General features: G+C 34.3%; 1 protein-coding gene across 2 annotated transcripts in view; it reads right to left on the minus strand.

Annotated features, from left to right (window-relative positions):
• Nucleotides 1–18,399, minus strand: part of LOC113500707 — a 175,898-nt gene that overhangs the window by 28,809 nt on the left and 128,690 nt on the right. The window lies entirely within an intron of this gene.

Genomic DNA, 18,399 nt, shown 5'->3' on the forward strand with positions numbered 1-18,399 from the left:
TTTTAGGATACGAAATCGGTTTCTCATAAACATGATTATGACAGTAGTCGCAATGTTTAATCACAATTAATGTTCTTTTGATTAAATACTATAAGTTGTTAAAATAATATCATAAATGTGAAGCACTAATTAAAAAAAAAAAACTATGAGGATATATAGCAAGATACAGATTTTTAATTATCAAGCGAAAATAAATGACTTATATAATTTATGTAAAAAAAATAACTACATACAATTAATATTGAATACATTCATGACACCCGTTAACATTCGTTGCATAATACAAAAAAAAAAACTATAACGGACCTAAATTTACATATTATTTAAATAATTAAATTAGTAGTTTGTTACCAGGAGAAATAAATACATTTATGATAGCCCTGAGTAAAAGGTCGTTCCGATCTATTTTCGGAGGTATCCAAAGATGGTCGTTTATAAAACACGTATTTATGGTGATTCATGTTGGTTTAGCGATCTAATTCGATAATCCGAAAGTTATATTTAACTAAAATTTATTGGCTGCTTATATCGTGACTCTGGTTAATCCGAGGCCGAAGGCTGACTTTCCTTGGTTTACCTTATTTTGGGTACGTTTTCAGAGTTGCGTTCAGGTCGTAAAATGAGTCTTTTGCTATTTATTTACGATATAAAATCATCATCATCTGCCTGCCAGATTTATTAAAGCTGGAATTAAATATTTTTAACCTTTGAAGCAAAAAGAAGGGTATTGTAAGTTTGATATGTCTTTCTGTCTGCGGCATCATAGCTCCCGAACTGATTGAGCTATTTGTTTTGTTTTATACAGGTGAATCATGTGCATTAAAAATTGTGGGGGGTGTAAAGATTTACTGTTGGGGATTTTATTTTAATGATTACGATGGCATTTCCACAGCCAATTACAAAACCATTTTTCGGTTCGAAACAAAAACATGAATAAAACCGCAACCTCTAACCAAGACACTTCTTAATATCTCATATTACCAAAACACAAACATTACTTAATACTTTACAGGTACACACGTACCTAGACCACGTCTCCACGAGTCACAAACTTATTTAACCCCATCCATGTTGAAGGTATAGGCTCACCCGAGCGGCACTTATTTCACTTGAAATAAAGGTCTTGCGCTAAGTCTCAAAGGGATGCAAATAGGGTTGGTGGGAGTATGACGCACGTAAGACGCGGAGTAAACGATCGCAGCTCTCTTTATTAAGGTACTACAGACTTGGTTTTGATGAGAATTTAAAAATACGTGTCGTGTTATGTAGGCACGTGATTTTTCAACAAGATTTTGTTGAATAACCTTGAGTACTTCTGAGACCCATACGATATAGTAACAACGTTCACTGAGCATTCGTTGGACTAAAGGTCTTTATTGTTGGTTGAAATTATTAAGTTGAATACGATTTGTTATTTCAGTTTTCGTTCAGTATGTAACAAACAAACATATTTCATGTCATTAACATGATTTTTTTTAATTACTACCACTATATTTCTGTTTGAGTTGACAGCTCTTATAATAAACGTCCTTCACACGACCTTGAGTCCTTGTAAGTATGTAAGCACTCATAATATTTACTTACCTACGGTTACTTATTGAAGGCTCTTTTAGAAATGTAGGTAATGTACTTCCGGGCTTTCGTATGCCAGTCTTTTACGAGAGTGCAAAAAGGTAAGTCATCTTCAAGTCCACTTCAAGGCTTAAATGTGTTCTCAAGGACATCATATTTTGTCGTTTATTGTAAAAGGAGATTTTCCTTCATAGGGAGAAAAATTGCAATAAATTGTAATTTCAAAATTTTAAGAAACTAACTGTTGTGATTAGTGACGCCGCTTTATGCAATGTCATAGAAGCTAACTTCACAGACGCTACTTACATGACACTTAAAACTTAAATCTTTGTTTTCAAAACTTTTTGAAATGTACATTATTATGTACAGAAGACTAGTTTTTGCTTCAAAAACTTGCTGAAAACATACTAACATTCGTCAAAAAATCGCAAACCGCAAACATCATAAAGTAGAGTCTACTAAAAATAAAAACAACTGAATAATGAAACCCGCCTCACCGAACAATATCAATATTTCCGTACTTTATTATGTTTCCTCGGGGTAATACTGGCTGCAATCATGTCGACAGACATGTGCGGGGGTAATGTTCCTCTTTATTACCCCACGTTTGGTGCTACACGGATTTTATTATAAAAATGTTCATTCGGGTTAAGTGCGCTGCTTCGGTTTTGGGCAAGGTTTCTTTATTTAAACCTTATTTCTTAGTTGTGTATTGGATTATATTGTTTAGTTTACTGTGACTTCATACCTATAAATAATTGACATAAATAATACTTGATAAATAGTAGAAACACATTGCATTGTTTGTTGGAACTCTTTTTCCGCGTTTTTCACCTGTCTCGAAATATACCACAATATAAATACTTAATACATATTAAATGCTATATATAACTCAAATGATTCCAAAAATAATACGTAACTATAAAAGCCGGATACACACTCCACTTCACATAATACTTAAGCAGAACATTTGTTTATTTTTTCCCAGATAAAGATGGTCTCAGTAATGCATTATGTAAATGATAAGAGCACTAAGTGATAACATCATACCGCGGCTCCTTTGATACTGGTCGTGATGTAAACCGCTACTGTTTTGTATGACCGACGTGATGTGAATACACACAAGAATATTAATATTAAAAACTTCTTGGTGTAGAGATGTGCCGGTGGGGGGGGGGGGGGAGCTACAGCGTTCCTGAGCAATGGGAGTGTGGTTTATCCTATCTATCCTTAATCCATAGCCCAGTTAATGAGCTGAAGCTAGCCAGCTCAGCGACCAATTGCACACGTGGAGTCATGAGAGCTCTTTAAATTATTGCAGTGGAGTGCTTGAAAAGAGACGCTCTACGCCACGCTTCCAAAAATGCAACTAAATTACTTTAAAATGTGCTAGGCCCCTGTACCACGACACCGAATGTGCCGTGTGTAAGCGCGTACCTATTAATAATCACATTATGTATATAGATAATCAATTATTTTGATCGACAAGTTTAAAGCACATTGTAAGTTAAACTGTACCTACATCACATAAAGATACAAAGAAGTAACAAGTCTACCGGGAAACCCACACATTTACTTTAAATAGATTTACAAGAAATAATCATTAACAACGATCTTTGTTGTTAAACTTTACTATTTTAATAATTATTAAATAAACTTCAATGTCCATCTTACGTTACCTAGAACTACATTTAACAATACCTGTTCGTTTTCTCAGAAAAAGAAAAAAGTATTTGACGTCAATTCAATTTATTTATTCGTTTCATTGTTATTATAAACTTGACTATGACTATGTACCGAGGGGATTTTCCATGTAAAATGTAGGTATTGCGATCTGCAATACTTTACGTAGATTTGTATTATACTAATTCAGGATGTTTTTTTTTCGTTTGAATTTTGAATTCTAGTTAATAGCATCTTGCGGTTTTGATGCATATCTGTGAACTTATTAAATACGCTCTTCTATTCCGTTTTAAGTAACCTATGTGGTTATTCGCCTGTCTTTGCGCCAAGGGAATAACATTTTGGAACCGCACACTTGTGTCACTAGTATGTGGTGTAACGTTTCTGAAGCGCTTATTTCACTATCAATAAAAACATTTTGACTTTGTTTTCCAGAGCATCTTAATATAGGGAAGCAGCTGGAATATGATGACATTTCCAAAACCAAAAAAAAAACTATCGGACTGCCCACCCTCCGTTCCTTATACCCTGGCACCTGTCCCATGCAAGTTCTAACTCACCGAGATGATGGTACTAACCTATCACAACTAGATCTTGTCTCTATCACGTGTGCACTATCTAATCATTTCGATGGCATTGAAGCACCTAACTGCGCAGAATGATTCATTCGTTTAATAAGAGTGATTACATTTTAATACTGACGCGAATGAGCGAGATGGCACGATGTGACGTCAAAGTCAAGTAAGTGGTCGTTCAGATTTTTTATCTCATAACTTAAGTGGTCTGACAGTGAAGATCTAAGTCATTATATGAATACAATTTTTACAGAAGAAAATAAATAATTTTATGAAATAGAAAGAAAAAAAAGCTAGGAGAAGTCAAGGAATATGCAAACTGAGTTTGACTTACATTTAAGGACAGACAAACGAAACAACGTATTACTTAAATACAAAATAAATCAACCTAACCCTTACTTAAATCTGCGTAACCATCTTGACAACCCAATCATCTCATTAGGACTCTTAGAGACCTAAGAATAATTAGAATGCCAAACTACCACATCTCTACAAAGGACTATCGTATCGTTATAATCACATTAAAACCACAATCGAATGTAATTACAACACGCTCAATAGACTATTGTACGCTCTCTAATACATTTAATTACAACTGATTAGACCGTCTTAGATCATTCGTACACAAGTCAACGCAAGTATCCTATACAAAACAATTACTCTCCAAGCAGATTTCACCAAACAAACTTAGAGCTTGATGTAAGTGACGCGTCGATAAAGCCCAATATTGGGTGTAGTTGACTTGTGCTATCACGCATACGAAGGGCTTGGGTAGTTCACGCGTCCCTTTGATTGAAGACATCAACAGTTATGCCATAATTATAAGCAAAGCGACTAATTAAGTTGTATCCTCGTCGGGAACTGTCTGGCAATCGTAATCACGAGTTAATTCGATCATTCTGGCCTAATTATTGCGGTGAAATTATTTGCTTAGGGTGCGTCTGTAGTGGTGCCGTCTTGTGTAAATGATATTCAAGCAAGAAGCTCACTATTTGAATTTTAAATAACAGGTTGGTAATACAGGGAACCTGTTAAAAATGTGTCATTAGAAAGATTCAATTCGAAATTAAAAAAATGCTGCAAATCGTTTTTTAACGTTAAATTCATAAATATATTTGATAAAAAGCACATTAAAGTCAAAAAATACCTCAGCAAGCTTAAACATGTTCTTCATACCTAATTATGTAAATAAATAAATTCTACACATTATTTAACTAAGGCTCGATTTTTCAATTAACAGTTAACTTCTATCTGAGGAATAAATATGGCCGCTTGAAATATTTTCTATACAAAACCTGTCAAAACGTCAAACATATTCGTCAGATAAAAGTTATCTGGCGATTGAAAAATCGGCCTTAAAACATTAATTTAATATCTTGAACTCAAAGCACGCGAACTTTAAATTTTCGCAAGAAAGCTACATTATCCATCAATAACCAGATACAGTTGTGTAAAAATACATAAATACTAACTTCATATTGTTCTCGCCCTAAGAATGGAGAATAAACAATTAGAAATATTAACATAATCACTGGCAAGAGGTTTACGCACCAGTAGTTCGCAATGAACCAACTGTATTAATAGGCATATTGAAACGCCAGCAACAGTGTTGTGACACCCACCGCTGAGCATTCCTCACTCACGTGTAGACTGCACGTAGACACAGTTTATATGAAATACAAGTTTTTTATGTCATTATAACAATCGGATTGAATGTCTTAATGAGTTTGATGAGCTCAGTGCAGGCTTGTGAAAAAATATACTGATTAAAACTTTTTTCTGTGTCCCCTAAAATCCCTATGCTAAACAGAAAGGAAGAATCGCTTTTTACTTTTCATATGAAAAAAAAACAGCTTTTATTGAAGGAATCCGAAAAAAAAACGCATCAAGTTTTTCTCTCTATTCATTTACTCTCACCATTTCCATATTAATTGTGTGTGTATCCTAAATTGTACCTTACCGACCTTCGTCAACCTAGTGACTTTTATTCACAATTAAAAATGTTGAGTACTGGTTCACACCTCGAACCTATTGTTCATCGAGCAGTCAACGCCCTGACCAGCCTAGCATGGAAACAGGATTCCCTAATCGTTCACTAGGACGTAATTATACGGTGATGAATAGAAAATTAAGTTATTACATTTGCAAATTCAAACGCCCGCATTTGAATAATACATAACAGGATATTTGCTTTACTGATTAATGTGCCAAGATTAATGGGAGTATTACAAATAGAATTTTGTAGTAGCTATGTGTGTTTTCTCCTAACTTAATATTTATAGAGAATCAGTTCCGTCAAGCGGTGTTACTATGGGATATTGTTTTACCCAGAAATGATTGTTAAAGTCTGAGAGACAGCGGTTCAAACAGAATATTTTTGTTTAACGACCCCCGCATTAAGGAATTTTATCCTTGTGTCGCAGGGTGTTTACAAACATTAAAGTCAAACGCTCAATGGCACCCATATTAGTGAAAGCATTCGTGGATCACAAACATGCTTGTTATCAATGGAACAAACAATCATTAAATGGAATCTATTAAGACAGTAAGACGACGTCAACTTAGCTTAGAAAAGGACCCTAAACAAGTAGAATGTCACATTCAAGGTTTCGCAAAGAATGTCAATGTGATGCACATCAATTTTACAGGTGATAATGTAAAGAAAGCTGGAAGTTAAATGTATACAATATTTCGGCCTTTTTGAAATAAAAGTTTTGTTTCTTTATATGCATTAAGCAATGATTAAAATGCATTGAAAAAAATAAAGTACGAAGTGAAACTGGTCGCAACACCTAGTTAATAATAATTGATGAACGGAAATCAATAAATACGAGTAACTAATTAAACAGTAATTGTTGACCTAGGACTTCCCCTATTCATATTAATAACAATAATTAAGTATGTAAACATTTACCAAGTGGTGATTCTTATCAAAGAAACAAGTGTTCACGTTATTATAAAGATTAAATTAAATTACACTTTCGATCAAGAGTTATGTCGTTATGTCAAAGAAATTTTAATAATGATAGTGTTAGAAGTGGTTTATAGAAATTGGTGATAGCATGAGGATATTTAGCAAAGGAAAATTTACTTCATTCTCAAATACCAAAAGATTATTATTATAACCATATTGGAAATGTAGCATTTTAGAACCACGATTGCTTCATAATTTGTTGCTGCATAGAGCGATGCAGCAACAAATTATGCCGCCCTGCGGCACGGTGGACCGATGATTTGAAGAAGGTGGCTGGCAGCGGATGGATGCGGGCTGCCCAGGACCGGGATGGCTGGTGCTTTTTGGGGGAGGCCTACGTTCAGCAGTGGACGGCAATAGGCTAAGATGTTAGAGCGATAGTTCGATGAGAAAAATTGATGGGTAAACGAAACCAACTTATATGCCATAGTCAATAGAACAGTAAATAGTATTTTATTTAAATTTTCTACTAGCTACACGCGATTATAATACAAATTCTCGTAGCTTACAAATATTTTTATTTACCGATCTAATCATGATAAATTACCAAACACTAAACATCTGATTCTTTGAACATAAAAATAAAAAACCTACTCATAAATAAAAACTATAAATTGAAATAACTCTAATATTTCACACGCATATACGTCGCATAAAATCAAAGTACAACTATCAGATCATCTCAGCCTATAGCTGCCCACTGCTGGACATATCCCTCTCCATACGATCTCCAGCACGACCGACAACGAAGCGCTAAGTACACAACTATAAAGATACCTATATAAAATATTTAACGAGTTTGACGTTAACAACACTTAAATCGGATTGTTCGCGTTCAACAATGTTGCCAGTATAATTACTCATAATCTTGACAGGAAGGACGCTATTTATTGTAATATAAAAAACAGACGCATGTTTCCCGAGTAGGAAGAGACGAATTTCTAGCGGTACAAGGAGACATTGATTTATTAGATACATGAATCTTAGCATTAAAAGGATTATTAGAGGGATATTTGAAAAACTGACAACACTTAGCCTTAAGGGGTGAACAAGAGTGTGTATTTGGAAAAACTCTGCAATACACGCAAGAAATCGGATTTTTTTTTGTTTATATTCGTATAAATAATCATAATATTGCCTGTACGGATAGCTGAGTTGGTTGAGGTCACCACACCAAACCCATTGTGCGCGACGTGTCGCGGGTTCGATATCCGCGTAGTACAAGCATTTGTGTGATCCACGAAGACCACGAATGCTTGTTCTAAGTCTGGGAGTCTTTGTGCATGTGAATTGTATGTTTGTAAAACCCCCCGCGACACAAGGATTGAATTCCTTACAGCGGGAGTCGTTTTTAATAATAGCAAACTACTATCAAGAGTTATCAATTTTTGTCTTCAATTGTTTCCCTCCTTTAAGTCTTTATTTATTTAAACTTATTTATATATTATTACACCATATTTAAATGTCTTGTTACATTAAATGCAATATGCAAAAAAACCTAATTGCGAGCCTATATCAGGTAATTGCTAATAATGTTGAAGCGGTTGTTAGGCAGGATTCGAAAGCGAAGGTCGCTAATAAATGTCGAACTTCGCATCTATATCTATAACAATCTAGATATTTTGATTAGACTGAAAATTATATCAAGTTTACGACATTAGGATGAGTTGCTACATTATTCAGTTTATAACATTTAATTAAACTAATATTTTTAGTGTTCATTAATTCAATTATATTGAATTCAATGAAAATTATTTAATCAGGTTGTAATTCAGTTTTCCGTGATATGTTAATGACTAGAATTTTAACTGACCAAGTTAAACGTAACATATTAAGCTACGCTTGATACGGTGAACCATCTACTAACGAGATTGTTCGTCTTTCGGTAGGCACGTTAAATTCCCGGCTTTCAATTAAAGTTATTTGACAGTCATTACGGCTAGTTGGAAGCTAGAAAGTGTATACTTCATAGATAAACCCTCATCATCACACCTTAATGTCCCACTGCGGGGTTAAATACCACCCACCTTTGTCTTTTTGCTTTTGCAACCATCCTAATCCTGCTATACTTTATAAATACCCTCAGAAAATATTTCAAAGGTAATAATAGTCCAAGAGTCGCGAACCTTTTGCACTCTATTTCCATACGATGACGTCGAACAAACACAAATGCATAACATTGCATGTCCTGCGCAAAACAAAGAGCACAATTAAAATTGTTGCAAAAAAATCAGATGATTATAACAATAATTGTTGGAATAGTACATCTAATCACGTGTAAGTCGTAGTGAATAATAAAATATGTTTTATTTATACATGAATAAGATCCAAAACTATGTACTATCGAAAATGTCGAAAACTAAAATCAAACCAGTTACGCGCCATCAAATTTGTTTTACTTTAAAGTCGAATACTGACAAAGATTGCCACTTCCATCAATTATTTTTTAAGGCAGTAACAAAAATATATTAACGAATTTGTCGTTTTATAAATTCATATTTTACGCATTTTTGTGTGAATTGTGTGCTTGTGTTGCAATGAAAGCCATTCAGCTATTTTGGGTAGCGTTAACAACCAGAAAGCTTTTTAATAAACAGTGCACTTATTTATCTCGAAATATGTCTCTATCAACAAATCAAAGGAATAATATTCGTTCAAATAATGCATTTCATAAAAAAATACCGTCATGTCCCATTTATTCTGCAATACATGCTGCAATTCATAACTATTTTCCATATAAAATAAATCAAAAATAATAGTTCATAGCTTACATTTATATAGCAACAAAATCACTACACGGTTTAAGACTGCACGGTTAGCCGAGTGGTTGAGGTCACCACGCCAAACCCACTGGCGCGTCGTGTCGCGGGTTCGGACAAATGGATCAATGTGGATCACACAAATGCTTGTTCTGAGTCTGGGTGTCATTGTGCATGTGATTTGTATGTTTGTGAAACCCCCCGCGACACAAGGATTAAATTCCTTAGTGTGGGGGTCGTTTAAAAAAAAAAGACATAAACATAGATATGTATATCATCAACTACTTTGCAAAGATATTTGAAGAAATCTCACCATAAACAAAACCGGACGGTTTTGCTTATGGTGAGATTTCGATGCATAAGAAAAAAAAAACAAATGACGATCCCAAACATTGCACTAACTTTTCGTTTACTATCATCAAAATTATAATTAACCCCATCGGATGACCCTTACAACTCGAGACTCGTATAAACCATGCACTTATACAGTTTCCGTGCAAGGAGGTTGTACATTCAAATGAATCCTACACCTTTCTAATCATAGCCGTTCGGTATAAACATTTTGACCTACGACTTGTTGCTCAATAGAGATTTATGGGAGTAGTCAACAGATCATTAAGACCGTGTAATACGTATCGAGAATATCGAGATGTTGTATTCAGGTGTGACCATAAACGCGTAATAAAGTGACAGCCAATACATACATTATTAGTTGTGAGCTAGTCGTTTGCGATAACTGGCTGTTTTGTAACGGCAACTTTGTCGTGTGACTCGAGAGGTTTGAAATAAGATCTTAATTCCAAGTTTAGCGCATTTCTTGTAGGAAAAGTGCCAAAGGCAGTAAAGCCTTGGAGTTTTTAATGCACTCTAAAATGCGTTCAAAAAGTGAGAAGCTGACTGACTTTTAGTTGTCACTGAGTCAATCAGTCAAAATAAAGTGCTTCTCTATAATAAAGAGCTTATATCATTTTTTCAGGCATATATAGGGTGTTCGTTATGTTAAAGACGTGTTATTTTGATTTTACATATAAAAGCTTCATTTTGCATATAAATTGTCAAGTTAAGAAATAATTCAAAGATGGCGCCGTTATCGGTAAGACGGTCTCGTCTAGACTGGAACCTCAGGCAGACGACGTGACCTAGTTAAATTGTTCCGACTTCTTGAAGAAATTTAGTTCAGGGGAGCGATTATACTCAGGGAACGGCGTAGTAGATGTTTATGTTTTATAACAAATTTTTGAGAATTTTAGAGGAAAACTGGGTTATATAGTACTATTTATTTCTTTACTTCTCCTTTCACCCATCAAATTTATTATTGTAGCAAGCGTTGCTTAGGCCCAATTTTCTTATTTTTCATATTTATTGAAAAGCACAAACTAAAATATATCATATGTAAAAGTCGACTTTCCAGCGGTTAAAGTCCTGGAGACTGACAGACTTAATAATTGAGTGCCATTTCCCTTGGGTACCAAAACCAGAACATTATATTCTTAACATAAATCGAGCGATAGATACCTTAATCTTATCACGAGGTTCCATCAGGCGCAATATTAAGACCAGACGCATCTTACGCGTTGTCGCTCATTACTGACGCAATTAACTTGGATTTATTGCAGTTACTGCAATTTATAGTTTACAAGCAACGTGAAGTGCTGGGAGCCTGCCTTGAAAGTATTTCAACTGACCTTATAATTATTTTGTGGTTATTTGAAATACAACTTATGCGATGAGTAAAATACATTCGGTTTTATCCTTACTTGTACTGTCAATGACAGCTGGTTATTTTATATACATATTTTATTGCTATTACTTCAAAAATATAGAAAATACTAAAACTCAATAATAAACCGTCGTTTCCGTACCGTCGAGCAAATCAATTTAAAAAAAAAATGTGATAGATACCTATTCAATTTATGACCATTGCTGAAACACATCATCGGTGAAAATCGCAACCTTCTGTCTACGACGGTTCATGCTTGTTGACCGACGCACAGACAGACAGCAGTATCAAATATGGCCTCTCAGTTGCTTGCTTACATTTTCAGTAAGTATTGCTTATTTAATAAACAACAATTTATCATAGACTAAGGCAATACGTTAAACGCTTAAATGACCGGGAACAGTATCAACAAATAAATACCTTAGTATAAAACTTCACATTGAACATTCAAACACGTTCTTTCTATTCTAAGTAAACACACACTTCGACTACGGGTATCTCGGTTGTTCTCCGTCACGTTGAATAAGTTATAAGTGTGAAGATACTTGGAGCATAATTCACTACCATTAACATACATCAGAGGGCATTAAGTAATATTCCACAATTTTCACACAACGCCATCTAGTATCAAACTAAGCATAGCTTTCATTATGAGTAATAGACAACCAATAAACACACTTATATATTACGAAAAACATACATACGAAAAAAAATACACCCAGACACAGAACAACCGATCGTGCTCATCTCACAAACTTTTTTCCTGGGTGGGAATCGAACCCACGACCACCGGTATAGCAGTCAGGGTCACTAACCACTAGACCAACAGGCTAATCAGTAAGAGTTAGCTCACGCTCTCCTCACATCTCTGATCTCAGAACCGATAATTAATCTTGAATTTCAATCATATTCCGTATGTTTTATGTATTCTTAGTATTTCCATACAACTTCCATTGAATTGCCCATAAATGGGTATCTAACGGTTTAAGTATTTATATACATTACTGTTGCAATACAGATAAACAAATAACATGGTCCGTTGAAACTGTCTGACTTAAGTCTCTTTTAGGTGAAATGAGGAATATTGTGCAAGTAGCGATACATTGCCGGCGATGTTTTATAACTTTTGACAACAGAGCTGCGCGACTCCGCAATGTACAACACTTAAAACAGATTATCTGAATTCAAGAAATGAAAGTACCACGTCACTGTACATGAAACAAATTCTTGGTCAAACATCTTGGTAGAATAGTTGGTAAAGCGACTGGGGCGTATAGTCAAATTTCGCAGAAGACGTTTGAGGTCTATCTGAGGTCTTAATTTGTTCACTGCACTATTCTCAATCGGAGATCAAAATTGCACCAACAAAATGTAGAAAACAATTGCAATCCAAGTTGAGGTTCAGTCAGAAGATAAGTTAAAAAACGTTGAATAGTAAGGTTACAAATTAATAAGGTTAATAAGCTAAACAAGTCATATTACGCTTTCGCGTTACTAAGTCCAGTCAAAGATTTTATTGTTTGAGAAACTGTAAGAGGCTGCTTTACGGCTGTGCAAGATGTCTTCACATTACCATTTTTCATTGGACAATCACATCTTGTATTTATTGTTACTGTGTAAGCGAGCAACAATTAACTACAAGTGAGCGTACAGGTCAGCTCGAGTCAAACTGTTGTGGACACGTTGACTATCGACTGATCGTTTTCATGTTTCATCGTCAATTGAAAGGATTTATTATTGAGAGAATATATTATAAAGAGTTTATTGCGATTTTACTTGAGTGAAGGTTTTTGTCTTTATTTGATATCACTTTTTTTACGTTGTGGAATTTTCGCGAGAACTAATTACATTGAAAAAGGAAGTGTAATAAAGTCGGTTACTTTTAAAACATTAAGGAGTAGGTAATAATAATGAGCCATTTATTACCGTTATTGACAAATACCACAAAAATGAAAACAAAATTAAGTTTTTTGTAACATTTTTACCAATAGTTCAATCTTACATTAGCTCGACAAAAAAAAAACAATAGAAAAATAATAAACTCGGAAATAACAAAAAATCGAAACAGGCACTCATTTAACTGTAACGATACTTACGGCCAAAAATTTCCTTCTTCAACTTCAATACTTCCAAGGAAACTAAATAAAACCAGCAACGTACCTCAACTTAAATCTGTAAATGACGCCAATAAAATACCAAAGGATTTAATATATGATAATTTTGAACAGCGAAACAGTTGCGTAACGATTAAATCTCAGAAATTCACGGAGACATACTATAAAAGGCAATCAATGAGCAATTGTTGGAATGGTTTTGTAAGTTTAACTCGAAGACTTCGCTGTTTTCTATTTACATTCTATTCTCATCATTTACTTTCGTAATTGTATGCTACGTTAATTAACATGAAGCTGAAACATTGTATATGTGCATAGCAAGATGTTTGTTTGGTAATTTAATTAGTCATAGATTTTATAAGTAAAGGTAAGGCTCGAAACCAGAACTTGGATTAATGCTTAATGTAAAGTGGACGGTTTTCTCAAAATTTTGCTACCAAAACACAACATTCTGATACATAGATTGTCTTTTTTATGTCCGTCTGCCATTACATTATTTTCCTTGCATCCCTAACGTTTGTGTCTCGCTGTAAAATAATATTAATCACTACAATAGCGTTACACTTTTACCAAATAACTGCATAACCAGTAAATCTGAAACCACGCCGGCATTGCCTCGCTCTCATATTTGTGCTCTACAACCTACAATACAGAGATAGATCAAACGCATTCAATCGTGCCAGTAATTACGCCGTCTCGTCGACTCGACCGAAATGTCAATAAATCACCATTGCAACCACAATCGCGCTAGTATAGCAGGATAGATGGAGAAGCTCTAAAACGTAATGTTCATGAAAAAGAGCTAATAGTATCAACTACTTCTGCTGTCTATGAAGGATTGCAACGCATTGCTATACACCGACACAAAAACGCGGATGACGTAGCACGGCGGTTTAGGTTTATTCAGCAAGAGTCTGACTCTACTCATTTCCTCCCTCGAGAGAGTGGGGTCCCAAGGAAATTCCCCAGGCTTACCAAAAAAAAAAATGTACAACTCCTACTTTGTGAGGCCAGTATTTACTTATACGATATAATTTACTTTCATGATTGCTTGTAACATTCAGTCCTTATTGTTAAACAATACCTAAACCTATAAAACCCAGTAAGCAATGGTACTTCTGACTAACTTTACATAGCCCTGCATACCAACTAAATGCGGTTGCGCCAGAATCAATTTTTGTTTTCCTTCTGGTATTTAAGGCTTAACAATGGATCAGGATTTGGCATTTCTGAAATAGGTATTACGTTAAAACGGAGTTCCGAGATTAGTACCAAAAAGAAACATTATTGAAAGCTAATTCACTTAATTGCTTGGCTAAAGAAGATCATATTATGCATAAATGAAGATTTTAATAGTAAATGAGTTATTATTGTTATTATTATTATTTTAATTTAGACTATATAATTCTACTATATCAAAACAGTATTATTATGCTGAAAATCATGAGATTTACGATTTCGATACTTTATCGAACCTTAAAATTTGACCAATGAGCAAAGCCAATTTTTATTAAAATAAATAGAAGCAAAAGCCTTCATGTTTTGTATACTTAACAGCTTGCGCTAAGCGGGGGTCCTCATGACCCTATCCTAAGCAAGGGTTATCGTGATAAAGGGATTATATTAAGCGGATTGAAATCACACCCATAAATGTTTAAGGTTAAAACCGTGATTAAGCAAAGTTAAACGATCTAAAATAACAGTCACGTACGTCGATAGAAAATTATACAAATAATTTTAATTGGTTAATTAAGTTTTATAATTATACTACCAGATGTCCCACTGCTGGGCAACATGTCTCTTTTCATAAGAGGAAGGTTTCAGCATGGATCACCACGAGGCTAACAAATTATTGGTATATTCTGATGCCAATATTTGGAGACCAGGTTATTTTACTCTATTTTCTTCCACCTTTTGTCAATGGTGACTTACGTAGAATGAATTTAAAAAACTCATATTTTTGCTTACTTGGGACCAAACCTGCACCTCGAGCATGAAATGCAAACATAAAACCCCAAGGCCACCATTACCCTTATTTTTAATTAATATTTGTAGAAACAGGCCGATGATAGTGATTAAAATCATTTAAATAAATGAACTGTTCCACATACTACTAAGGGTACTGAAACAAAAAGAAGTATATACTCAGCAATGGGTATTGGATATGCATGATTTCCACTAAAAATATATTGTTAACGAGAATGCGAGGTTGTATCTGAAAACTCGCTTTTCCTGCTAGAAATGAATAACGTTCTAAGGAAAAATATTTCCTCAAAATATTTGTTTTATTATATTGAATTATTTAGAAATCAACCATAGGTTCCTGGAAGAACAAACGTTTATTGTAGAAGAATTACTTCTTAAATACATTGTAAAAAAATTACCAAAATCGACTCAATATCCAGATTTCATTTTCTTTTCAAACGTTCTATCTCTTATAAAAAAAAAACATCACTACTGTTCCCCAGACCATAATAATATTTGTATCTGTAGACCACTAATATCATTTGGTAAGAATCTAAATGCGATCGGAAAAGTAACTGCATTTTACAGTTCAATTGGCTCGGCCAAGAAAATTCTTTCAAGAAAAATATGAAGAGATTCTTCAACATCCATAAATACGCAAGGGATAGGAACAGGCCTTTACCGGTGGAAAATGAAAATTGAATTACGTATAGTTATGTAAAAAGTTCTAAATATATATTATGTTTTACATATTTTGTGTATCAAAAGTAAGAAAGGGTAAGCTTTTTAATACTTTCTTTTATAGTTAAGACAGAATTTTGTACTCCTTTGCGGTGTAAGCTGGACATTAATCGATGTATATTTTACACGCTTTTGTTTAGTTTCATCTGTCTCGTTGTCTGTCTGTCTGTCTTTCAGTCGGTTAGTAATCTAATCTTGCTAGTTGGAATTTGATCTATTTCCCGGTTTCAAAATATTGACCGCGTATGTATATTGCATAACAATGCAATATTATAACATGACCTAAACCTGATGCTGAAGCTGAAAGGTGTCAATGGGTTCTCCTTCTTTAGATATGTTTGAATCGTCTTTTCGAGTACTTTGATTAAAGCAAAAACGAAATCTAGAAGAATTTCTGCAATTAAAGTTAATTTCGATGCCTTGTTTATACCACTACCTATAAAAAATAATATCGCTCATTACTTCTCAAATTACATTCTCACATATAATATGTTATACAAAAATAAATATCAGAGCACATACTTTTCAAATTACATTCTATCTAAGCTTAATTTCTTATCATTTCACAATTACTTCACCTCCGATTCAAATTTCTCAGATGCTTTTCCAAAACAAGTGAATCTCAGTCACGTAAAACAACAGCGTCACCTACCGCGACCTACATTTTACACAAGCCTATTTCAAGTTAAACCTATTGTCAGTCATTGTCACTTTCCGCCGTCACGGATGTTACAATACGGCAGAACGAGTGGCTGAGACGAATCGTGGGTTTTGGAAACAACTGTGACCGTCTCGAATTGGGGAAAAATGCGCACCCAATGAGGGTTAGCTTTGGTTCGTAGATAAAGATGTGCTATAGATATGCTAAGCTAGAAGATAAGACAGAAAATATATCGATATCACTAGTGCGGAAAATAAATTTGAGATCGATAAATAATTCGCGTGATATCTTTTTAATTGTTTTTTTTTATTTAACAGCTATAAATCTAAACATTCTCATTGGTCGATTACAGGTTATTGACAACTATGAATTTATGATGGTTTATATTATATTCCTTTTCAGCTGCCATTCAGTCCTTTTTTATTTATTGTATTTATTAATCTGTGTAACGTTATGATTATTTATCTCCTATTTTTACCAATGAGACATAGGTATAGGTCCAAACAAGTAAATAAAGCAAAAGAAAGTTAAACTAGTCTTAAGTAAACTACCTAAATGAACCTTAAATATATGTTATAATATTATGCGAGGACATAACGATTGCCAGCTGTAGTTAATATTTTCAACAACCTACCGCTGCCATTTAAATGATTACTTTTCAATAATTTTAATCGCATGTCTTCACTCCAAACAAGCATTTACCCTTTAGTCACCTTGTGACATATACGGATATGTTAGCGGACCACACAACTGGCATTTCAATAACTAATGTGAGACTAACATTACTATTTTACGATCAACACATTAAATTGAAGTAATGAATTTCAAATCACTGGCAAATATGAGTGGTATTATCGTGAGGAGGGTTACCAGATCTGAGAAAAAGTTTCCCTGGCAAAATCTTTGCCGCAGCAAGAAATATACAGAATTTCGCGAAAAGATTTTTTCAAAATCTCGCTGTTGATCCTGATTAAAAATCTGAAATGTGGTGTTGCGTAGCCAAACGCAATGCGAGATATGAGATTTTTTCTTTTATTACAACTCCTGAAAATTTCAAACTTTCCCAATTTCATTATTAATTTCATTATTCCCAATTTCCCTAACAGACGGGTAAAATTCCAGACATATCAGGAAAAATCCTGTCATCTGGTAACCCTGATCGCGCTATAAAATCATATCTCACAACGCTTATATCTTGCAGTGTGAAAGAAAGGCAATCGCTCATCGCAATCGGCGAGGCCGCTCCGCTAGCTAGGCTGTTACATCCCGCCTCGCCTGCGTTTCGTCTGAATAAGTGTTGTTGCTAAAATCGTTGGCCTTCAGATTCCAGAACATCTCACAATACCGTCATTATAAATGTGTTGTAAGCATACCTAAGTGTTAGAGCGGAACTCTTTATTATTTGTTAATACTAATATCAATTTGTTGTTGGCTCAACTGTATTACAGTTTCGTTAGTTGTCACGTGATTGCGGGTTATATGCCCATGTGACTATACAGACTATGTTACTGAGTTTACCTTTAGATTATTTTCGATTATTCTTGCTACATATTATTACACTCTTCTGCCACTTGTTTATCAAATAAAAGTCTTTATTAATTTAAAAAGGTCAGGCCTCACACTGTGATCACACTG

The sequence above is a fragment of the Trichoplusia ni genome, chromosome 14, assembly GCF_003590095.1.
Source record: "Trichoplusia ni isolate ovarian cell line Hi5 chromosome 14, tn1, whole genome shotgun sequence".
NCBI classification, from domain to species: domain Eukaryota; kingdom Metazoa; phylum Arthropoda; class Insecta; order Lepidoptera; family Noctuidae; genus Trichoplusia; species Trichoplusia ni.